The sequence below is a fragment of the Buteo buteo genome, chromosome 13, assembly GCF_964188355.1.
Source record: "Buteo buteo chromosome 13, bButBut1.hap1.1, whole genome shotgun sequence".
NCBI classification, from domain to species: Eukaryota; Metazoa; Chordata; class Aves; order Accipitriformes; family Accipitridae; genus Buteo; species Buteo buteo.
In genome coordinates, this window is record NC_134183.1 from 24,338,973 (window position 1) to 24,364,275 (window position 25,303).

The 25,303-nt window shown below is 43.7% G+C and overlaps 1 long non-coding RNA gene across 1 annotated transcript; it reads left to right on the forward strand.

The window, feature by feature from the left end:
- Positions 1–587: 587 nt before the first annotated feature.
- LOC142039016 (uncharacterized) lies at positions 588–15,888 on the forward strand. Its single transcript, XR_012652779.1, has 4 exons — positions 588–3,567; positions 3,690–3,889; positions 10,645–12,400; positions 14,081–15,888. It is a non-coding gene; the product is annotated as an uncharacterized LOC142039016 (long non-coding RNA).
- The last annotated feature ends 9,415 nt before the right edge of the window (positions 15,889–25,303 follow it).

The window sequence follows — 25,303 nt, forward strand, 5'->3', positions numbered from 1 at the left end:
AGTTCTTTCCTGCAGCTGGAGACCTGTTTATGTGCTGCTCGCGTGCTGTATTTTATTTAGGGATAGGCGATCCCTGGGACCGCTGATCTATCAGAAAAGAAGCACAGGGTCAGGTGTCCCGTCAGCAAATACAGACCAAGGATAAGCCCCTAGACCAAAATCTGTGCCTGCCTGGCCTGAATCCTGACCCAAATTCTGTAGCTTTGGACCATTCCTAATACCAAGATTATTTCTCTTTCCTCCCAGATGCTGCAGGATGGAGTCACAGCAGGGAGGGAGCAATTCACACTGTCTATTTTAGGCTGCCTTCGGTTATGGTATGATTCAGAGCACCTGAGTTTAGGAGCTCAGGATCCGTACATAGTAAATATAGACAGGTAGAGAAACCTCTGGGGATGATTTGGAGCTGCCAGCAAGATATCTAATATTAGACATGTGAATACTCTCCGGAGGGCATTGCTCTGCAGTTTACCTTATGCACAATTTAGGTTGATTGTATATGTAAAAAAAAAAATCTATTCCTGGTTCCAGGTAATGTCAGAAAACCCTTTTACACCCCTCCTTGGCCTGGCGATAGCAAGCACAAGGCGCTGTCGGAAAGAGCAGCGTGGCCCTGTGGTGGCACAGTCTCAGTCCCCCGTCTGCCCGCGCTGGCGGTGACAAGTCCCTTGGAGGTGCAGGATGAGCGTGGGACGGACGCTGGGCAGGCCCCTCGCCTTCGCCAACCCCAGCTCCGCTAGCACGAGCGGTCTGACCCTGCTGCCCCCCAACCCAAAATCAGCAGCGCTTCCTCTGTTGCATCTCAGTAATCTGTTTTTAGAAAATAACTGCATATCTAAGTGGAGATGCGGGAAGGGTGCAGGAGATGTTATTGATTAGAGGGGCGGGCTGGGGCTGTGCTTGCACTGATGCGTTAGAGGAGATGTAAGGACCCCTGTTTTGTGTATGCAGGGATTTTTTTTTTTGTCTATGCAAGACTCATCTAGCTGGCACTGGATGAATCTTTGCATTAGAGATGACCAAAATCCTGGGAAGGATTTGGCAGGTTATGGAGCCATGGGTGACATGGAGCTGGCCCAACCCAAGCACTCAGCATCCCAAGCGTCCATGCTGCTCCTGATTTAATGAGGTGCTTTTGCTCACCCTTACTTTGCACAAGCAGCCAGTGGCACCCACCTCCATCGGGGCAGTGGTTTCCCTACACGCCAGACCGTGGTTTGTCATGGATCTCCCTCTTGGGGCTTTATTCGGTTCCTGCAAACTCTGGGACCATCTCCACGGTGCTGGAAGCCCGAAGGGAGTGGGGAAAGCAGAGTCTAGCTCCCTGTCTCCCTGCTCCACAAATACCTCCGGGAGCTGCTGCCTTGCCATCTCCTTCACTCCCTGGCTGCCTCCGGCAGCTCCTCGGCACCACTGGGATGTGCATCCCTAGCTGTTCCCAGCAGGTTTTACATCTGGCACAGAGCTCTTCGCTTAAAATAGGTAAGGAGGTGGAGCGGTGGGATGCTGCTGCTGGAGGAGAGCAACCTGGGAAGGAGGGACCCTGCGGTTCTGCGCAGAGTATACAAGCTAGGTGAAATTCTGACAATACTAACCTGCAAGAATATTGTGATCAACCTTGTGAACCAGTTACCAACTAGAATATACTGTATGCTATATGATAGACTTTTGTATAAAAAAAAATAAACAAATTAAAGCTATAGGTACATTGTAATCCTTGGTGTGATTGAAAAAAGTGTCCTAGATTGTATTAATTAATTAAAATAATGATGAGCATATTGAACTGTTTTTCGTATTTATGCCTTATAAACTTGATATATTACACGTGATAAAATGAAACTGCAAGAATTATCAAAAAGATACTCCATTTTGGGGGCAAATCCCATTTGCTTTTCCTAAATCAAGAGTGCTGCTTGAAATGAGCTCAATAAATCATGTGTGCAGAAAAGCAAGAGCAGGATCTGTCCCCAAATGACTTTTTAGGATTTTTTTTTTTAACGGGGCTTTGGTTAATGTACTATGTAATAATTTTATTTTATAAAGTTACTGTACAATGTTGCCTTTTGGTTCATTTAAATATAATACCAAATAAACTTGAAAATTACAGCGTCCTAAGTTTTACTGAAACAGTTATAATAATTTATTACTCCATTGCTTTTCCTCTTTTTTTTTTTTTTTCCAGAGACATCAAGATAGCCATGGGATGCAACTGTCTCAGTGTTACATAACTAAGCAGCCTATCTAGTTCTTGGCAGAATTGCTAATGGATTTCTCACTTGTGAAATAATAAGATGGCAGAAGATAATGCAAAATGAGTTTGTTGGGTTTCTTTTAAAAGCTCCTTTGCATCACATTGCCTGGGCTTCTGGGAGATTAGCTCTTGACACTAATCATAATATTTCATTTTATAGGTTATTTCATGACTGAGTTTTGCCATATCAACTGTTTTAAAAAGGTCATGACTAATATTTTGGTATCTATTTCACTAATGTGTTTATGCAACCACTGTTCCTACTATGGATAGCTATTTATAGTCACCTATCAACAGACAATCAGTTTGCTTAGGTTCTCTATATGAATTTAACCTGCTGCTTTTGACTTGTTAATTGCAAAACCAGGTTGTCTTAAAATTCCAGGTGTTGCAACAAAGATAGAGCTGAGCCTACCACTGAAGGTAATCCAGCATCAGAGGTTGCAAAAGGCAGCCACAGGAAAGAGGACGTATATAAATAATGAACAATGCCATGAAAACATAATAATGTAAGATCTTGATTTCCTCATCTCTATTGCATAAGCACCTTTAATGCATTGCTTTAGCGATTCTGGTCAGGGTGGGGAGTGCTGAGTGCTCTCTGCAGGGCTGGGCCACCAGCCCCAGCCTTGGGTGCTCGTGTGTCGTAAGTCAGGCTGCAAACCATCACAGGTCCCCTTGGGAGGGACTGTGATTCACAATTTACCATTGGTTTCAGTTTTGGAGGTGGTAGCATGGATTTGCATCAATTTCAGGTTTTTCTCTTGTACCCATCAAGTCCAGAAGCTTGCAACTAGAAGTGCCCTCTGGATTTTTACGTTACAGCATGAATCCAGGAGCAGGAGCTTTCATAAAAATGCCAAGTGTGACGAGGCTCATGCCAAAAAATCCTAAGCACTCTGGCACAGCATTCCTCAGCTGTCTATGTAGGATATATAGACCTCATCTGGGTCATCGCTGTGCTGGAAGATGGGGTAGCTGCCAGGTTTCTACAGTAGCTGCTGGGTAGAGTCACTGAGTCTTGAGGTAGAAGATAGCTCCTACATGCAATGCTGTATCGATGACCAAGACCCAGCCCCACAATCTCTGTGCTTCTGTGAATGCGTCGCTGACAGCAATCAATTGTACTGGTTGAATAAATTCTTTATTTCAGATCTAGCTCTGATGAATGGCTCTGCCTGATGCACAAAAGAGTCACAAGCAAAATATGGGATCTCAGGGCGCTCCTGTGACTGCACCCCGTTGAATCTGCACATGGAAGAAGAGAAAGTAGCTGGTAGCCTGCCCGTAGCAGCATGGTCCTGTTGAAAGGAAAGGTCGGTTGTGTTGGTGTGAAGTTTGGGAACAGACGAGCACCTGTGGAAGTAATTATGAAGATGAGATACGGTCTTTCATGTTTTGTTTTTTTGTTTTTTGTTTTTTTTTGTTATCTTTTCAGGAAAGAGCACTATATTGTGTAAAGTGCTGCTCTGCTAGTAGTTCTCCCACAAGCTTGGTCACTTTGGATAACTTCTGAGACCATGGAGCACTCAGTATCTTGCAGGCTGTTACATAAATCTACGACATTCACTTAGGAACTGGAGCTAAATCTTCATAAAAGGAAGAAGTGTGCTGTCAGCAGCCAAACTCCTCCCATAAGTAAGTTCCATTTGTTTTTTGTTTTTGTTTTGTTTTTTTTGCAATATAGCACAAACTACATGTAGGAGAGCCACAAAGCTCTTCCAAAAGCAACAGTACATCTAATCCTTCTCAAGAGCAATAGACTGAGATTTTCAAAGACGACTAGTTAATGGTTCTGGATGAGCTGAGCACAAGAAAGCAACTGTGCTTGGCCTATGCACAGTACCTCTAGGTCCTGGTGGATCAGCAGTGGATGCGGGGAGATGTGCAAAGCTCTTTGCTGGACCGGGGAAGTTGTCCACAAGGCTTAATACAGTATAGGATTGAGGAAATGGTGGGTGTCTGAAGACACGGTTGCTGCTGAGGCTGGAGGCTTTTAGAAATGAAGAGCTTTGTGGCAGCAATTACCCATCCCCAATCCTGCTTCTCCCTGCCCTCCCATACCCTGGCTCTGTGGATTTTGGGATGTTCGTCCGAGGCACTAAGCAGGTCTCTGGACATGATCTTGCCTTTTCTCAAAGTTAACCAGATTTCGGCAGTAAATAGAGGGAATTTTCTGCCAGACATTGGTGCTTTGGCCTTAGCTAAAAAAATCCCCCGAGGTCTGAGATCTCCTAGTCCCACTGGTGGGGTTGACAGCACTTAAGGAAATGTGACCTGGCCCTTCCTCTCACCCATCCCCAAAACATCATGAGACCACCCTGGAAATGTTAGAGTTATGAAGATTACTCCCACTGGCTTTCATGTTGGGCTTTGTGGAAGTCGCATTTCCAGGCCAGTCTCTGCAACCAGAGAGTTGAAAACTGATTTCATTTATTAAGGATGAAAATAAATGGGTGAACTCCTCAGGTAAGAACATGCAGGTCTGATTGCTGTTGCTTTAAGAAAAATGTAAAATCCTGCTATTCACAACAAAATTGCTCTCTTTTCTGTGCTTATTTTGAGCCTTTATGTGGTGTGCTGTCTGCATGTTGTTCCCCAGCATGTGGTGGGGCTCCAGCCCATGTCCATAAAGTCAAGTGTCCTGCCTGGAAGGCGGGAAAAGAGGGAATTATGTATGGTAAAACAGCCCTACCTGGGAGAGGGACTAGAGAAATGCTAATTATTCTGCCTGTCCCTGGAAACGATGGGGAGTCTGGTCCCTGTTGAAAAGCTTTGCTGTAAACTCTGCTTTAGTGACAGACGAATTTCTGCTTGTATTGAAAAATCCTCCTGAACTGCTGTCCTGCCGGGCTGACACACTTACTGCAATAAAACAAATCTGTGTTGTGCTGTGTGTTTTTCCCCGAGTAATGGTGGGGGGAGAGGGGAGAACCAAGGAGGCTGAATCATTTGTCTTCTTTCCTTGTCTTGGTAATGAAATATTGCCGTTGAACTTTACCCTGCCTTTCCTGTTACTAATTTTTTTTTTTTTTTGCGATGGTTACCTTTTAAGAGGCTCGTAAAATTGCATTACTAAAATTTATGACTGTGTAGCAAATGTGTGCACATGCATTAATTCTGTTCAAGGCTAACGTCTTGTAGCTGCAAAATTAATGTTACGGTGCAGTTTCTAGTATGGCTAATGGCTGTTCAATAAAGCAGGGCTCATGCTTTGCTCACCTTATGGCACTTAATTCCTTGAAACAGCCCTGCCTTGAAGAGTTTGCCAGGTAACGGTTAAAAAAGGGTAGATGTACAACACGTGGATATGTATTTTTATACATTTTTGTCATGCAATTAGAGCCTTGAAAATCTTGGCCTTGTGAGTTGGTTCAGTTGGGTGTCAGCTCCTTTGCATGGCATTTAGTTCAAAGGTTCAAAAGCAGGTGTATCTGAATGCAGTGGATTAAAAACGCACCTCTTAACCATGGCTCTGGTCTGGAGAGGCTGAACTGGATGTTAGAGTTATCTTGTGAGTTATACCCCACGCTGTTTGGAAGTGAGTGGACAATAAATGATAAATTAATTGACATTATCTATATTTAGACTTACATTTTCTTACTATACAAAAAATTCACTTTCTGCTAGAAGGGTAGATTAGTATTTGTAGCCTTTTTACCAATTGAAAAAGAACTGCTAATCTGGTATTCCAGGTTGAAGACAGATATAATAACATAACACAAATAACCAATGATGAGGGCTTACTTGTATGCTGGTTGAAGAGAAGAGGTTGGAGGAGTATTTTCAGGGTGCTGAGACAGGAATTTAGATGGTGTCTGACAGCGCTTGTTTTCTTCTGCAAAGCTTTATCTGACAGCTGGAAGAAAACTCAGTGCTCGTGATCTTGTATGATAGCCTGGTGTTTGGGATATGGTATGTGCAAGACCATTGCTGTTAGAGGTAAAAAACCTGATCACTTGGGATTCTAAAGGAAAGTATGAAATGTTGAGCAACTGAGATGTACTGGAGCTCCAGGACAGGCGAATGTCTGGTCATTAACTCCAAGTTACACTACGCATGAGCCCACTGGTCCCACAGAGTGGGCTCCAACCACAACAGACCCTGGGCTTATGTCAAGTGATCGCTTGGTGAAGTGGTCAGTGATGGCAGCCTGCAAAGGTCTGATGGAGGAGAAAAATATCCCTTTATGTACAGGAGCATCTGTGCTGTCTTAGCCTCCAGGAGCAAGAGCCTTTTGGGGAGGCAGCGACGCTTCTTTCTCTCTGCTGGAAGACATGAGCTGACAAAAGTAAGGCATCCCTGGGATGGAGAAACCAGTGCAGGGGGAAAGATAATCTCATGTGGAAGCTCTCAAGGCAGTATCGTATGTCTTCCACGTTTTGGGACCAGTCACTTGATCTCTGTGGGCTTTAGTTTCGTGCCAGTTATTCACTGTGTCTCTCTTCAGGCTTTTTCTTGGAACAGAGCTTTTACCCCACCATGTGGTTGTGAGGTGCCCAGGAAAATTGGGGCCAGACACGGTGTTGTGGTTTAACCTCAGCCAGCAACTAAGGACAACACAGCTGCTTGCTCACTCCCCTCACAGTGTGATGGGGAAGAGAATTGGAAGAGTGAAAGTGAGAAAACTCATGGGTTGAGATAAAGACAGTTCAATAGGTAAAGCAGAAGCCTCACAGGCAAGCAAAGCAAAAGAAGGAATTGATTCTCCACTTCCCATGGGCAGGCAGGTGTTCAGCCATCTCTAGAAAGCAGGGCTCCACCATGGGTAACGGTGACTTGGGAAGACAAACGCCATCGCTCCAAACGTCCCCCCTTCCTCCTTCTTCCCCCAGCTTTATATACGGAGCATGACGTCATATGGTCAGTTGGGGTCAGCTGTCCCGGCTGTGTCCTCCCCCAACTCCTTGTGCCCCCCCCAGCCTCCTCGCTGGTGGGGTGGGGTGAGAAGCAGAAAAGCCCTTGGCTCTGTGTGAGCCCTGCTCAGCAGGAACGAAAACAGCCCTGTGTTATCAACACTGTTTCCAGCACAAATCCAAAAGAGAGTCCCATACCAGCTACTGTGAAGAAAATTAACTCTACCCCAGCCAAAACCAGCACACACAGGCTGAGATATCTCACAAGCATCGTCTTGATGCTTATAATGGCATTACCAGTATCATAAACAGTTACAGCCAGATCAGCCATCAGATTTGTAACTCTGGTGGTAATCAGTGATACAACACCTGGGAGGTATTTGGCTCAGCTTGTCAAAGTGTTTTGGTATTGTGAGAATGATGAATGTCACCGGGAAAGCTTTTTTGGGAGGATAAGAGGAGAGAGAAAAGCAGGGGAAGAGCGATGCTCTGCTGGGATCGCAGCATTGGGAGAGTGGGATTAGTGCTGCAGGACATGGGCAGACAGCGAGCATCTGCTCTGGGCCACCAGGATCAGAGCACAGCAGGAATGAGAAATTCTTGGACCAGTTATCAAGGAATTGGGAAACTCCAGGATACTGTACTCATGGGGGATTTTTACTACCCAGACATCTGCTGGGTAACAAATGCAGCTAATCACGGTGATAATGTACAACCCTAATTCACTATAAATTCTCTCCCATATGTTTAGAATTGTATTTACAGTAGGAAGTGAGGGATAGTTATTCATGAATCAAGGTGAACTGAGTTGCTGGTGCAGAGTCAGCCATATATTGTGGAAAATAACATATGACAGACTTGAACAGACTCCCTCTGAAAGCATGGCTGTATTTCTGGTATTTTAAGTGAAAAATGTTGCTGTAATTACTGATTGCTTATAAATACACCAATTGAACTCCTCATTTCTCTGTAACCTTTGTTGACCTTGAAGCACAAGTTCACAAGCGGAGTTGATGAAGAATTATCCGCCAGACAAAATACGCCTCTTCGAATTCAATTCTGCTGATGAGGAGGTTGAAAAGGGTTAAGAAAAAACATAAGAAAGGAACCATGATAATGGCCGCTTAGCTCACTGGTAGCACACGAAAAGATGTTGTTTTATTGATATACTTCTATGGCCTTTCTTCAGCTGCAGGCAGTAATTTTGCCATTGAACTCACCATGGGCCCAGAAGAGCACTGTGAGCTCAAATATATCTAATATTGAGGTGGGAAGAAGGTGTCCCAGCTGCCAGAGTTCAGGACTGAGCACAGTTAGTTACTGATGAATTATGGTGCCTTTTCCTCCCGTTCAGCAATTCCCTGCTCCCTAGTTGTGCTTGCCCCTGCACTGCCTCATCATCAGCATGGGTTTATTTTGGTAAGGATGCCATATGCTGAGCTCTGGCTTCGGCCACTCAGGGCCCAGGGATTTACATAATGGCATTACTGCTTATTCCTCGATTACAATCTTTGAATATGCAAATCTGTTGATGCTGGTTACTGTAATCCCCCTGTCCTGGCTGGTCCACAGCTGGGGAATTCTTTGAGCCCTTTTCTGGCAACAAGGGTTTTCCTGTTGGTTTCTCATTTCCAGCTGTGGGCGAAGGGGAAAACCTCTTGATCAGCTACCTCAAGTAGAGAGAGAGCGAAAAGCAAAGTGAGAGGGCTGTGAAATTCAGAAAAAGGGAGTATCTTTTTTTAAAAGAGCTTGAATGCCTTTTCCCCTGTTATTTTCCTTGCAGGAGCACATGTTCATACTTCTGGTGAGAGATGGGATGGGTCAGCTTGCTCCATCCCACCCACTGCTGCAGGGTTTTGTCCTTGCAGTAACTGTCCCCTATTTCTGTCTGCCCTGGCTGATTCCTGCGTGAAAGCTCACTTCAGAGCTCTTGGTGGTCTACTGACTCCGGTGGAGCCAGCTCAGTGTAAGGCAGGAGAGGAGTTCAGCAGAGGACTTGCTTGCTTGGGTAGAGGGATGGGGAAACCTCGGCTCACAGTACCTGAGTGTGAGGGGCCTGGGGTTACCTGTCCCAGCTTGGTGGTTACTTTGGACAAAAGAAGGATTGGTGAACTGCAGAGCAGTTTAACAGGTGCTGAGCTGTATATACATGTCCAGAGCAGGATATCTTCTTATTAAAACACTGATTAAACTTTCCCACTTCTACTTCCAATATTTTTCTAATAGTATTTTCAGTATTACTTATTAATTTTTCCGCTGTATCTTTTCAAATGGGGGGGGGGGGAGGGGGGGGGAGAGACAGAGCAAGCAACTGCTTTATTTTCTGGGAGAAATAGGTAAAACTGGAAAATCAAAGCCTTTTCAATGGCAAGGGTGAAATCCTGGAGCCATTGAAATCCAACTTCCCCAGACTCCTGAAGAGGCGGTATTTGACCCAAAACGCCCTGCAGGCCACCTGCACTCCGTGTTGTGGGGACTAGCATTCAGTCGGTAGAGACTGTCCTCAGATCCAGCTACCAGTCATCATACTGTCTCCTTACAGCTTCACCCCTCTCTGCTAACACTGCATGCTCTTATGGCACCCGTGATAGCTGAACTGTTCTTCTTCCCTCAGCCACGGACCTGCTAGCTCCATCTGCACAGGCAGCGTTTGTTGAGAAAACCAGTTATTTTGCATCTGAGTTGATAATGATGCTATGAGAATGTCATGGCAGCGTAAGTCAAAATGTCCAGGGAGTGGGGTATCTAGATGGATTTGAAAGGAACACTTTTGCCTATGCATGGGAACGTGTCCCATGCCCTTATGTGTTAATGGATATGATTTATTTCAGAAAAAAGAAGAAAACCCAGGCAAATGTAGAACCAATGATTTACGGGAAACAACACTGTTTGGAATATAAATAGACAAGTAGCATATTTGTTGCTGATGGTGCTATGTTCCCTGGGATAATAAAGCCATTTTGTAACTATTTGTCTGTGTCTTAAGCTTGCACACATTTTGTCTCAAAGTTTTTAATTTCTAATGAGGTTCCCTATCCTGAATATTTTTCTCAGTTCAACAAAAATGGTTTGACATCCATTTGTAAAAGGCTTCATTGTAATGTATTAGTACATTCTGTTCCCACATCAGTTTCTTCTGTTCTGAGGATCTCCCCAGTACTCCTTTATCAGCCACACGTGGGGGAAGATACCTGCAAATAAAGATGTATCTTGTAACAGGGCCCACTACTGAAAATGTCCTGAGCATTCCTGAGCTCTGCTTTCATGGCATACTTGGCAAAAGCTTGTCATGCTTCTCTCCTGGAAGATTATTACGAACCAAAACACTTGGAAAGCAATTGTTCTTCATGTGTTTTAGACCCTTTCAATGACTAAGATTTTTGGAGGTGTTCGTCTTACTTTCACTGCAGGCATTTCTGCTGTACCATAAAAGTAATGAAAAAAATAACCAGACAATGAGATTTTAATCTTATTCTATGAGAGAGTAGTACACAAGATTATTTTTCACTATGTACAAATGAACTGTATCTTTTTTAGGTGAACTGTAATCATGGAAGGGAAGGAACATCCTGGGAACTGAAGAGCTATGTTTAGGGCAAGCAAAGGACAGCACTGCATGTATTAAGTTATCATCAAGTATCTCTAATCTGGAAGAGTTCCTCTACAAACCTTTAGGAATAAGAGGCTAATCTAGTGCCTGGTTTTATTCAGTATTTGGCTTGTCTGCTGAGACCAATGGGAAGAGATGAGTTTATTATGTTGATATTTGCAGGAAGCTGAGGTGATATCGCCAAGACTCTTCAAGCTCAAAAGTGCCAAGGCTACAGGAATCAACTCTTTATATTTCAGAAATGGTGCAGACAAAATACAGTCATTCAGAAACACTGCAAAGAAGGAACATGGTGCCATTTTTGTGTTGTGGAGCAACATGGCAATGTAGAAGCACGAACAGGTCCAGTAAAGGACAGGACTTGACAGATGTCACTTCATGGCCAAAGTGTCCCACCTCTTAAGTCTTGTCCTGACCCAGCCTTCTTGTAGTAAAAAATAGTACTCATGGTGAGACTTGAATTGCATTAATCAAGAGAGAGATTTCCCTACGCTCATCAGTCTATGAAGCTGTCCAGCCTTCCTGTCTGCATTCTGTTTTATTCAAGTTTTCCTCAATAACAGTGGGTTATCTTTTCTACTCCTATCAGTTTGCCAGAGGTTGTAAGTGGTAGAAGTGAATAAAATCCTCAAGAATAAGTTCTGCTGCAATGATCTGTTTTACTTAAATAGGTGATCAAATGAAAATGCAGCTTCTGAAGAACACTTTATAACAAGAGCAGAATCTGGCAACTTCTTAGATGGCCTCAATGACTGTAGTCTTATGGGAGACTTTGATCATAGCTTCCTTCATCTCTTTTCATGCTGCTTACAAAGTTACTCTATGTAAAAATGTAGTGTATGATTTACTTTAACCAAGGAAAGACAAATTTGTTCTGAAGGCGGGAGATGCCCAATCTCTGGGCTCGAGTCGTGTGTAGATCTTGAATGATTTTGGAGCAGTTGCTCTGGAGAGGATGTGCCAAGTCACTGACAGCAGGGCCATACCAGAGAACATCGTTGTGCTAGTTATCGACTATAATGAAATGGAAAGGTGACCTTCTGCAGTCAGGTTTCATTATTTCAGAATTGGAGATGAACTTTCCCCAAAATTGTAGGGTATAATGGGTATCTGTGCGCTAACCCTCCCACCAGCCCTGTCTGCACACCTACATTTTGAGCCATCTGGAAGCTCTTATGGGCCAGGAGCCATACCCTGAAGCAGGACAGTCTTCTTCAGGGGAGCTGTGGTGGTTACTGAAGGAATTCAGCCTTTATTTAGTCCATAAGAGAAGTTTCCCACCACTGCTGATCTGCAGGCACTGCTCAGTTGCTGTTCTGCGACTGCCACGCTACATTGCAGTATTTCAGGAGGAAAAGTGGGGAATGACGTTTCCATTTGAAGCCATATGAGGGGATTCAGCCAGACAGCATGTAATTACCCTAGCTGGAGCCGGGCCAAGGGAGAGGATCTGTGGCTCCCCATCTGCAGGCTTTTTTTCAGCACTTAAATGAGAGATTGCACGGAACACATTGAAATTAATGAAACAAACTTAGTTTCTGTCCGGACACCTCCTCCATCATGCCCACATCGGACACAAATAACTCACCAGTATCATGTACCCTAGACTGCCCTTCAAAGGCTCAGCTTACAAGCCCAAATGAAAGAGCAGCTGGAGGCAAGGAGCCTTTCCCATTCATTCAGGTGAGTTGTGAAGTGGGTAATGAAAATGCTATTGTTTTCCAACACAGGCAAAATAGGTTATTCAGGCAAATAAATTCTGCCTGTGACTCTTCCTCTTACAATAGAAACCGTGGCCCTAATCCAGTAAAGCACTTTAGTATGTGCTTAACTGGAAATTTGTGAGCGGCCCTGCTGATTGCAAGGGATCAGCTCACATGCTTAAAGTTAAATATGAGGAGTGGGAGCTGGCAAGTGGGCGGATGAGCGGTGCGATTGCCCAGGGGCCCTGCCTTATTATCTATGATTATATGGGCTTAGCGTTTGGCTGGATCCGGGCCCACTTGAACAAAGAAGCGGGATTAGCAGGCGTGCAAATAGGGAGCAAAGCCAGAGGGTTCCAGCAGTGCCGAACACAACTTTGTTACTCTGACAGAATGTATAAAAGTGAATGAAAAGGCTGTATGATTGCTGTTGCCATCCTGTTAATTAGGCTGAACTCATGCTTCATTAGTGCTACAATATGCTTCCATCTTAACAAAGCCCTATTGGGTGTATGGAGCCACTTTATTATTAGTAAAATGAAGCCTTATCAGAAAGCCCTGTAATTCATTTCGTAAGACAAGTCATGACATGTATTATGTTGAAATTGCTCTGAAGAGACAGATTACTTGCTTAACACTTGCTTTTCCTAATGAACAGGAAAAGATGTTTTCCAAACTAAGTTATTTATTGTATTGAGAACTCTCCCGACCTCATGCCTAATTACATTGCATAGCCCTTTAGCAGTGTTTCAAGTAGTTCCTAAATAACACAAATTGAGCTGCTTTTACTCTAGCGCATTCTCAAAGTGGCACAGTGAAAATACCATCAAGCATTAAAATCCCTATTTCTTGCTGTCATTGTGGGGAAGAGAGTTCTGCGTATAACCAGTACAATATCCCTGCAGCAGGAATGCAGCAAAAGCACTAGCACAACCCACATTCCCACATTCCCTGTTTGCAGTGATATAAAGTGGTACTGATTAAGCAGCATAGTGAAAACTTGACACAGAAGCAACCTGTACTGGGTTGTTCACTGCCCTCAAGAAAACACTGCGCTCCTGCGACACTGCCATGTGGTGGGCAGAGCCTGTTATTTCTAGTACTGTTATGACAGATGCTGACCTGGCAGTGATTTTTCTATGGACCGCTATGCTGGGAAGGGAGTTTGGATGAAATCAGGGCACAGGTCCACATTGGCCTCAACTGGAGAGCTGACTTAAGTCAGTCCTGCCCTACCAGACATCCCTACTTAGCGATGTTGGTGGGTTTCCGTGGCTGCCTTTGAAACCAGATTTCTGCAGATTAGAACATATTAGGACTAACACACACAAAAAATCCCAAAGAGTTTTTGCTGACCTTGGTTGTTTGACCCAACCATCTAGCATAGCATATGGCAGCTCTTTGCAGTGCGCTTGGCACCATGGGAGTAATCGGTCATAGGTGGAGAGATAAAGAGCAAATGGGTGAAAAAGTGGATGTAAGGAGGAGTGACTTTACAGATCTACCACCAAGGGTACAAAAATGTTCACAAAGGTATGAATTTGAGGCAGAATAATCTTCCAACCTGTGTAACTAATTGCTAGTGACTGTTAGGGATGTGGGAGCAGGTTGTGTTTTGTGCGCCAGTGATTGTCTCATGCAACGACTTTCTCTTCTACAGGCTGAAGTCAAATGGCAAATGTTGGCTTCGTTTCAGTACAGCAGGATGAATACCATGGTGCTCCACCACCTTCCCCAGAAGGTCCTCGTTTGATGGATCCCTTCTTGGACCCCCAGTGCAGCATCTCTCTCTGCCGCAGCTGAAAGCAGCCGTGTCTGGCAGAGTGGGTCACGAGTGGTGGAGTTAGATTCGACTCCATCCTAGCTCTCAGCTCTTCCGACCTGAATGATCTGGATTTGCTATTACTGGTGGTAAGCTCACAGAAGGGACAAGTGTGGCAACATCTTTTTATTTTCATGTTTCCTCCTTGTACCATTCTTTAACATTACTGTAAACATCCCTGCTTACTCATGTCTTCCTACAGTAAACCTAAAAATATCTCCCTCCCTCCATTTCCAATGCTATACCTTGCAGACCTGAAATGACCCTATATGAGAGGGTCATAACAGCACAGTCTAATGGAGAAGAAAAATGGCAATGAGGTAATGGAGTAAAACCAACTGTCTGAAAGAGCATCTCTGAACTGCTCACCAATTCTGTTTGCTCTTGCAACTCAGGCTATTTGTATTGTCATCCAACTCCAGGGCTGAAGGGCATTTATTGGTGTAACCCTGTGAAACCCTTGCTGCAGTCGCGAGTGCCATGGATGATGGGTGCAGTCTCACGTTTGCGTGCCAGCTGCTGCACGATTGCACATCCCCAATGAAATCAGCACCAGCCCTGCGAACCTGGGGGAGCTGCGCTTGTTCACACCAAATCAGATTTGCCCCAGTGCTCTAAAATGTGATAAGAAATTTATAACAATGACTATTGGGAACCAGAGGTGGTTTCGCAGAAGGATTATTATTTACTGCTTAAATAGAAATATCTTATTCTTACAGGGATGGAAAATGCTGCACTACAGTAAATTTGGGAAGATCCTGTAAGATTTTGTTCCAAGATGGAATAATGCCTTTCTTGATGCCTTAGGGCCACCACCACCATAAGCCACCATTGCTGGGTTTTGTCAGGTTAGTTTGAATCTGGCTCAGATACCTTGCTCTGCTTTGGCATGCAGCTGTAGAAATGCTTGAGCTGAAACGAAGTTATGGGACAGGACGAGGCCGTACAGAAGAACAGCTGTTTTGGTGGCAGAGCCAGCTTACATCAATTTAAAGTGATCACAGAACTGTCACACAAGATAGGTGATTGCTCATGTTCTCCACCGCTTATGGTCAAGGACACACCTGTAATTATTTGGTTGCTTAACCGATTGGTTTCCTAAGCTCATTTTTGTATAGGTTGCATTTATAACCAAAAGCAAATAAAAAAACCTGGTGTGTCAAATAGCAAGTAATTGTAACTGCCAACTCAAAATTGTGGGGTTTAGCATACATAGGCCATAGAAGCATCTAATTTTCCATTCTTCTGGCTGGGTTTGTTAATGTGATGGTAAAATAAATGACTCATTATCAATGCATTCCCACAGAATATCTTCAACAACAGTACAAGGTGCAGTCTACTTGTAAATGTCTAATCCAGTTATTCTGTGTGTTTTTTTAAAATAGCCTTCCTGGGGTGAAATCACCATTTTTAAAAAGTGGATTGTCAAAATTTAACAAGTTGATGAACACAGGCTCCTTTCCCACTTCCCTGTGCATGTGAACTGAGTTTGCAGGGATGGTGGGTGTCATGCGGTACTGGATATATTTTGCTTCACCTGTCATATGCCTTAACTCACCACAGTGTTTTGCATCTGGGTCAGCTGTATTTTTGTCAAGCATTAACATGCATAAGGGTTTGCGAGTCTTAATAAAAATGCTCCTGAAAACTGCATTCTTCCACCTCTTTATTGAAGCAGATTATATTGTGTTTGAACTGTGTTTGAACTGAAGGTACACTCATGTGAAAACTGTTATATTCATAACCCACACCCAAGCAATAACAAAGAGCTCAGTTAATGAAAATCACTCAAAGGAACTCACTGCCCATCCCCTCCAAGATCAATTAGAAAGATTATTCCAGCATCCCTAATGCTGCCATGCTGCTGTTGTGCTCTAAAGCACCTGTTCCCTTTAGAAGGCTAAGGCAGGGAGTCTGTCAATAATGTGTAATAAACAGTGCTGGGAAAAAAGCATTCACCACTGCAAAGGACAAAATTTCGACAGTGTAGTAAACATATAAGATCTCCCTGTGAAGTTCACATTCAAGTGAGCACAAGAACAGAAGGTCTGGGGCCAAAAGCTGTGGCCCAAAGCTGGACTGGAGAGTCTGAAGCACCTTTTCAGACAAAGGCTGGCAAAACTCTTTCCCAGGGTGTTTCTGTCTTTGGAGGACACCTCAGCATGGCTTCCTAAAGCTCAGTAGATCAAGGATCAGCTGAAAGATGACTGTTCCTCCAAAGAGAGAAGAAAACATCCTTTCTGGCAGTACACCAGCAAATTCGGATGCTGTTAACACCACAACAGACAGAGTTGCTGCCAGAGAAGAAATGCAATGTGTAGAGTGGGGAATGCAACATTTTGCTGCGTGGCTATAAGCATGGCAGTGTGGGCAAACCCTTGGCTGCTGGGACACGATGATGCCCCTCTGGCTTCGGAGACATACAGCAAATTATACCAGTTGAGAGTTTGGCTTTGTTGTGGATATTCCAGTTTCTAAACGTGTTTGTTCTCCTCCCCTTTTTCCGCACCTCTGGTGTCTCTTTTGACAGCAACAGGTTTCTCTCAGGGATTTATTTTTCCCACTGCAGCCAAAGGTGGGCCTGAGCTTTAATGATGCAGAGCTGAATGCTGGAGTTTCTTAATAATTGGCAAAAGTCTTAAAAACTGAGACTCTAGTATTTATCAATAATGAGAAACTGCTGTCAGAACCACTTTGAATACTTGTCTGATACTAATTGTTCTGCCAAAAATAGCCTATTTTTTAGCTATATGAAAAATTAGTATTGCCAAAACATTACTTCCCCTTTGCAAAAAATGCACCAATCCTTCAAACAGCATTAAAGATATAATTCATTGACTTATGCAAATGAAAAATGTTCATAATCATTTTGGTAAATATTTCATTTAGTGTAAATACAGATCCCTTTTAACCTGCAAACATATGCAAAGGCAGGTGAGGTTTATTTCAAACAGTTCACAACACAAAGGGCTGTTGCATTTTTCAAGTTCATCTTTCTGCCCACATCTGGAGGCTAAAAGGGAGGAGAGAGGAGGGCAAACCTTTTTCTCCAATGGTCATGACTAAATCACCGAATAACTACTTTTTTGCTCTTTACAGCAGTGTTTTAATATGCAGTGTGATTCACTTGCTGCACTATGAAGGGAAAAGTGCCCCAACCCAAATAGCTAGGAACAGAAATACTAATCTTAACTACCCCTGTGTTTAAATAAGAGGATTTGTGGAGCACAGCAGGAAAAACTGAGGCATTGGTTCCCTTTGAGCTAAACCCCCACTCTTTACTCTCTAGCCACACAATTCATTGGCCTAACATATTCCGATGCATTAGTTTGGCCATGTTAATTCCTTTGAAATATGTTTCAACCCACTGTATTTCCAAAATCACAAAATGGTTGATTTAGCTTTACGTGCTTACGCATTGTTGGAAAGACAGGACGTTTCCTGTTTGACTTGTAGAGCTCACTAATCACATACTTCGGATTTCTTGTCTGAGTCATTAATAAAAGCTTATGAACTTCTGACTCGTGTGATTGCGTTCAGGAAATGTCTTTTTAAAACATGGAAGGTGCTTGCTTTCATCATGCCAGAAGACGGAGAAACTTCCTCTAATTCCCTCCATTGATAATTTTTATCTTGGCTTTGCTTGCGGCTTATGTCTGCCTTCGTCAAAGGGTGCTGCACAGACCACTTCTTGCTTGCAGAGCACTAATGAGCACTCAGTGCTGTTGGTGGCTGCTCGACGCAGCTCTTAACAGCTTCATCACTGTCCACAGCAGGTGAGTCCAACTCATCTGGAAGGGATTATAAATGGGTGGGATGAGGTAGATACGGGCAGTGGGCAGCGGGACTGCACCGTGCCAACACTGCGAACTGCCATGTGGCTGTGCAGGGCTTCAGGGGCAGTGATTTTGGGGAATTTGTGGCCCTCTTCACCATGCTAGATCTGTTTCTCCACACTCTTTTCTCCTTCCCCCACCCCAGTATTTCATTTCTATGTGGCTGGTTGTAACCACCTCAATCCCCGCCTTGGGGAGGGAAATCTCTGTGTGTGATGGGGATCATCTGTCTTCCCCCAACACAGCTTCCTCAGGGTCCTCCTGATTAAAAGCTTAGTGAAAACCATAGGACTTCTATTCAATAAAACACTAGTTTTCACCAAAGGCAACAGGTCAAAGTTCTCAGTGAATTGACCCAAAGACCCCCAAAAGCTTTGGCCAAAGCCTAGGAGTTTGGTTTTCAGCCAATGCCACAACAAACAGAATAGAAAAGGTGGAGAAGGGGATACTTGGTACATACTGTTTCCTTTGGTATTCTGCCATTCCTGTGTATATTCAGCTTTATTTTCCTTACTTTAGAACGTTTCTGTCCCTCAGCTGGGGTGCTGCTGAATTCTCTTGCTGCTTTTCTAATGAGTCTCTTCTGGATTATCTCCATATTCCCACATGGTTTGTACCTGCATCTCCTGTGAGAGAGGCAGCTAACTCTGTGCTCTTCAGGTGGGAGAGGAGTGTTTGCACAGCTAAAAACACCTTTGTTTCTCACATTGGCATTGCTTACATCTAATTTGCTGCCCTCTGTTATCACCTAGGCATTTTAAGAGCTATTGCTTGCCAATATACACATTTGCTGTTGTTTTTTGCTAAATGCATTACATTTTGCTCTTCTAAGAGGTATCTCATTATCTGAAGTCCTGCACAAAGCTGGAAAGAAGCCAGTATCCCACCTGTGTGCCCTCCTTGCAGGGCAGTGCTGCAGAGCGACTCATATACAGGGTATGGACTTCTCCCTCAACAAGAAGTTGCTGTGCGACATGGCACCAGGACCAACAGCCCGGCTTGTTAGCGTTGAACTCCCAGCAAAACTTGGGAAGTGAAATCCTGGAGTCACCAGGGACTTTTTACCAGTAACTTCTGTAGACTCAGGATACCATTCCCCACCCTCTCCAGCAGAGCAAGATGGGGTCCTGCTGGCCTTGTGCTTTGCTCAGCACCTTCAGTTCAGGGTTGAAATCAATCATTTGGCTTTAGATTCAGTTTTAGTCCTTCCTTGAGATTTCCTGGAAAACCTTACGTAAGCAGATAGTGCCTACATGATTTGTAACCCAGAAGAGGAACAGCCACATATTTCTCATGGGGGTGGGAGAGCATCACTGCTGCAGAGAACACCTCCCTACCTGTCCCTGTGGGTACAGGAACCTGGGGAGCAGGGGGCATCAAGGGAATAACCTTCAGTCTGCAAAATATGAATAATATTCAGATTGCAGGCCCTTGCTTAAATCTGCTCCCTGCCACTAGCAAGGCATTGCAGGCTCTGCAGAGGCAACGCTACGCTCAGGAGTCCCAGCCCGGACCTGTTGCTTTTTTCCTTTGGCATCTCCAACCATTACAGTATATTACAGCTGGACTCCAGATGTACCATACTGTAAGATCTTGCTTTAAGTATTCCCTGAAGATGTACACAGCTTTTCCAATTTTTAAATGCTAATAAAAGGATTAGCATCATTATTTATTTGGTTGATATTTTCTCCCTGATGCACACATGTCTGAGCAGATGCACATATACGGGCCAGAATTTTTTTTCTCTTGTGAGCGAGGCAACATCAACAATGCTCTCACTCCCTTCTCCCATGAGGGGTTTAAGAAAGAAATCACTCATTTAATTGAAGTTTTATTTAAGATATAAACTTCAAAATGCTTTCTACTACCTTAATGTGTTCAGGTGTGCTTTTCTGTTGATTGGACCAGGATGAGGAAGAGCGAGTAGTGGAATACGAAGACCTAAAAGGGAGACCACACAGATTAAGAGGGGAGAGTCCAACAGGAAGGTGTGTAGCAAGAAAGGCATGAGCGAGGCATTGGGAAGGTTGGGGTTGGAAGAGATTTTGGGACAGAGACTCACAAGCTGTTCTGGGCTGGAGCAGAGCAGTGGTTTGGGCAGGGCATACTAATAAAGATGCTGTTTCATAAGTGAAAACACATGCAGGCCCACTGTCCCAACAGGTAGCCCTAAGCTATGCCCTCTGTGATGTGCTGATGTGCAGCAGCTGAGCCTGCTTGCCCCTGCAAGGCGGGAGGTGGATAGCAGTAGTGCTCCTGGGGAGCAGGAGGTCTGGGGGATGCTTCCTGCTGTGGCTGCAAGGTAAGGCACTGCTCTAGCCAGAGATTTAGGGTTTTTTTTCTTTTTGTCTAGCAAGATAAAGGTATGAACAGATCCCTCATTCCTGTTTGTGTAAGCTTACTTGGGGTTGCAGCTCTCTTGCTGCCCCTCTGGGTATGAGACAGTTGTCTGGCCAGGGAGTGGAGTAGAAACTTTTCCCGTTAGACCAAACTTGGTGGAAATGAGGTGCTTTTCTTGTTTTCACCTTTTCTGCAGTATCATGGAAGCGCAGTTGGGTTTGTAAGTGCAAGAAAAAGAAAAAAGTATTTGGTGGTTTGCAGGAATGCTCACTGCAGCACAGCCTTTAGCTGGTGGCCAGCACAACCACAAGATCAGGTCAGAGGCAGAAGTATTGGTGGTTTTGATCTGTGGATTTCTGTCCAAGGGAAGATGTGACCTTTATGCTGAGGTTCTTGCCTTTGGTGTCCTTCTCAACAGGAACGATCAAGAGAAGATGTCAAAATACAGCTCAAATGTTTTCCCTGAGCTGTAATGGCAGGGTAGAAGCACTGTAGGTTTTTCTTCCAGCTAAATTAAATACCCTGTGTCTTAGATTGTAAAGCTACTTTTTTTTTTTTTGCCTTTTGCGTAAATCAGTACTGTTGAGTGAAATTGGTGGAGTAATGATACGTCACCAGCTGCCATGTGGCTGTTGTTTTTTTCCCTAACATGACCCCTCTGGTGCTGCCTCCAGGTGCTCCTTATAGAGCCTGAGGACTTTGCTGTCCTGTGGTAACTACAAAAGGCAGCCTGGGTGTCATGGTTTAACCCCAGCCAGCAACTAAGCACCACGCAGCCACTCACTCATTTGCCCCCACCCAGTGGGATGGGGGAGAGAACTGGGCGGGGGGGGGGTGGGTGAAACTTGTGGGTTGAGATAAGAACAGTTTAATAGAACAGAAAGGAAGAAAATAATAATGTTAATGATAGCAATGATAAAATGAAAATAATAATAATAGGATTGGAATGTACAAGTGATGCACAATGCAATTGCTCACCACTCGCTAACTGATGCTCAGTTAGTTCCTGAGCAGCAATCCACCCTGGCCACCCAGTTTATATACTGGACATGACATCACATGTTATGGAATATCCCTTTGGCCAGTTTGGGTCAGCTGTCCTGGCTGTGTCCCCTCCCAACTCCTTGTGCCCCTCCAGCCTTCTTGCTGGCTGGGCATGAGAAGCTGAAAAATCCTTGACTTAGTCTAAACACTGCTTAGCAACAACTGCAAACATCAGGGTGTTATCAACATTCTTCTCATACTAAATTCAAAGCATGACACTATACCAGCTACTAGAAAGAAAATTAACTCTATGCCAGCTGAAACCAGGACACTGGGTTAATGTGCTTTCAAAGAACAGAGCAATAGTTGTCTGTATTTGTGAGATCTTAGAGTTATCTCCAACAGTTGGGATAAATAGTGGGTTGTAAAAAGAGTGAGCATGTGGATTTCTGAAATCCATCAAAGCATTTAAAGGATTTCTCAGCGTACCCAGATGATCACAGTCAAAATGTAAGACATACTGAAAAACACTACAAAACAGAAAGAGTACGTGAGGAACAAAATAATCAAGGATTGTTTTAAAGGGTCCTATGCAGACACTGCAGTTCCTGATGAGCAGTTTTCAGAAGTATCAGAGCACTCTGAATCACATAAATGCTTTTGGGAGTGTTTATCTCATATATCATTTATGGATCTGTCTCGTGGCTGGAGCATGAGGGTAGAAGGGAGAATATGCTCTCTGGGAGTGTTTACAGAAAAATGAAGTTGAATAGTTTTCACACTTGTATGTGCTTTGCTCAAAATTCAGTTATGCAGCATGAAAAATTGTGACTTGGGTGCCTCTGAAGATGCACAAATATCCATCAAAAAAATAAAGTAACCCTCACATGAACAACCACATTCTTGCAGGAACACATCTTTTTTTGGCCGTATGCACGCTGATGTGCTCTGGGTTCCCAGCACAATCTGGCTCCAGCTCCCTCCATGTTTTGTACTTCTTTGGCTTTTCTCTGTCACATTTGGTTGAAGTTCACCTTCAGCATCAATTTTGATGAGGCCTGACAGCTTACATACAAAACCCACAGCTCCGTACCCTAATTTTCTTAACTGATCTCAAATAAGAGATCAGCAATTTTGAAAAGTGCTAATACTTTAACCCTGTTAATTTTGAGAGAGCAGAAACATTACTTAGAATTTGCTCAATGCATTTAGTAATGCCTTGGAGCAGTTCTGCATTTTCAGTATGTCTATATGCAGACCCTTTCCCCTCTTGCCTGTGGATCTGCCCTAACTGTAATCTCGTCCCTTCTTCTCAACTTTTAGCTGGCTCTGGTTTCAGTTCTGTGCTAGTTTTCTGTACCTTCCCAGAACTTTCACCATGGCATCAGGATACAAAAATGGAAAAAATTGGCTAAACTGATTTGCATGAACAACTCTCAGCCTGCTTTCTGTGGCTTTCATAGGGTTACTGTAACCCATTATGGATGATTATAAAAGCCTTAGTGATCACCAGTGATGGTGCAGTCTTCACCGTGAGGAATGGGATTTCTGCAATGCCCGTCTTGGTGAATGCCTCCGTGTTGTTTCTGCAGATCAGAAAAAGCTGACAAGAATGTGAATCTTTCTGTTGCTTTCCCCCAGAGCTAAAAGGAGAGGTAGCTTGTACTGTTAGTAGTTCTTCTGATCGTACCAAGTCAGTCAACTACAGGAACAACAAACCCCCCATCATTTCTCACATGATAAATAGTGATGGTACATCCTAGAAAGGATGCCCAAGTGAAAACTTGTCTGTAAGATGACCCAGGATTGCTAGCTATTGAAGTCAAGCTCACTGGCAGGCTGCTCATGGATTTCAGAAATAATCTAAAAGCAGAGTAAAAGCTCAGCCTGTACCTGAAATCATGAAAACTGATGTTAAAGGCAAAGCTGACAGCTCCCTTGTCTTCAAAAATCACTTGTGAGGGCTTTACATTTTGTTAGAGTCCCCTCAGTGGTTCACAAAAATAAATATAGATGTATTGAAGAGAATAGGTTTGCTTAGGCAGCATCCTAAGCCACATGGAGCTCTCAGCATAAGATGATTCCTTCTGAGGTTTATGGACTTCTCTTGTGCACGTAATGATGGCTGCAATGAAGGGAGAGCACCTGGAAAGCCAGCAGTAGTAATCCCAGTGCCTGGGAAAGTTGGTCCAATAAGCAAGAAAGTCTTACTAGAAAGTGAGACTTGACAAAACCGCAGTGCTCTGTTTCAGATGGGAGGGGGGGAATGGGACCAACAAAAAATTGAGAGGGAAAATAATGAGTACGTGCAGTAGAAGAAAAAATTTCACTCTATAAAGGCTTGCGGTATTCTTGCTAACCTATACATGGATAGCTCGCCTTTCTTTGATTAATCCTGAGTGTCTAAATGTCATGATCAATACACGGTTAATTCTCAATAACCACACACAGTGAAAGTCTTACATTCCAGCTGGGACAAAAAGCAGCCAAGAGTGACAAGGCAGCAGTGCTCATGATAACCACTGAGCTGGCAGACTTCACCAAGTTCACATAAACCCAACCGGACACAGACTCCAAAAGAACCCAGCAGTGTTTCCTGCAAAACTAAAGATGCTAAAGTACTCAGGGATGTTAAGGCCATTAAAAAAAAAAAAGTGGATTTATAAGAAAAGATCAAAAGTTATCTCTGCAGTGTCAGAAATATTGGGAAATCTGAACCTGCAGGAAACTCCCTTGGGTTTGCTCTCTTTTATAAATTCTGACCTTTGACTCAGCTGCCCAGACATTGTTTGGATTTTACATTGGTTTACCTCATAATTGGATGAAGCTCAGCAGTTTCAGCTGAGTTTGAGTTCAATCAAATAATCATATATATGAACTCAGAAGCTTATCATGAAACACCTACTGGGAATTCACATTGCAGCCCAAAACCCAATAAAAAAATTCTCAGGAGCAGTGTTGAAGTGGCATCTTGTACAGCCACCCAGAGGGAACTGTTAAATATCTTACGGTACTTTTGACATAATCCAGCTATTGCATCCCCTGTGTCTGTGTCTGACTTTTGGCAGTCCACGTCGCTGCAGTAGCTGCTTCCTGCTCCCAACTGCTCTGTGAAGTTCCTTAGCTTGCACTAAGCTTGATCTATTTTTTTCCCAAGCAGTGCAATAATTTCATCTCCCGAGGGAAGGCTGCATGAGTAGCCTTGTGTTCATGTATAAAACTTACCTTTCCTTGAACACTTGTTTTTCCACACTGATGTGTGCAAGTAACACAGCAGGACTTTTACCCCCAAAAGCCTCCTGGCTCCACTTTTCTATACCATGCTGTCTCAGGGAAACCTACCTCAGTTCTCCCCTGTTTGGTTTGTTTTTTTTTTCTGCCTGGCCTACTTATGGGTGTGGGTTATCTGAAGATTCATGGTAAAGGGAAAATGTGAATTTGTGGTAAATTACCACAACCTGTGATTGAGTTTGTGAGGACTATGCCTCACTGGCTGTAGTTTGTCAGTAAGCAGTTGCTATTTAAATTGTACTGTTTGTTATTTGGATGTACCTACAGAAGCCTTTAGTCATCTGGCTTTTTAAAATAAATTGAAAAATATCTCTGGGTCAAATATTGCTTTTGCATTTGGACTCTGTATGGTGATAAAGCATTTCAGTATTTGCATTGCTTGCTTGCAGCTAATGCTACACCCCTGGAGGTTCTCTTACTAGAAACAACGTTTTCTGTAGAGGAGCTGTATGTGTAGAAAAGATAAGATTTGCAATTGCATATTTAATAAAAAATAAATACATAGGTCAAAAGAACAGCTGGTCTAACTCCTGTTCTCAGTGAGCTTCCTCGTGGCCAGGCTCAGCTCAGAGCATTTATGGAAGCTTGGTACCAGTTACGGCACTGGTGG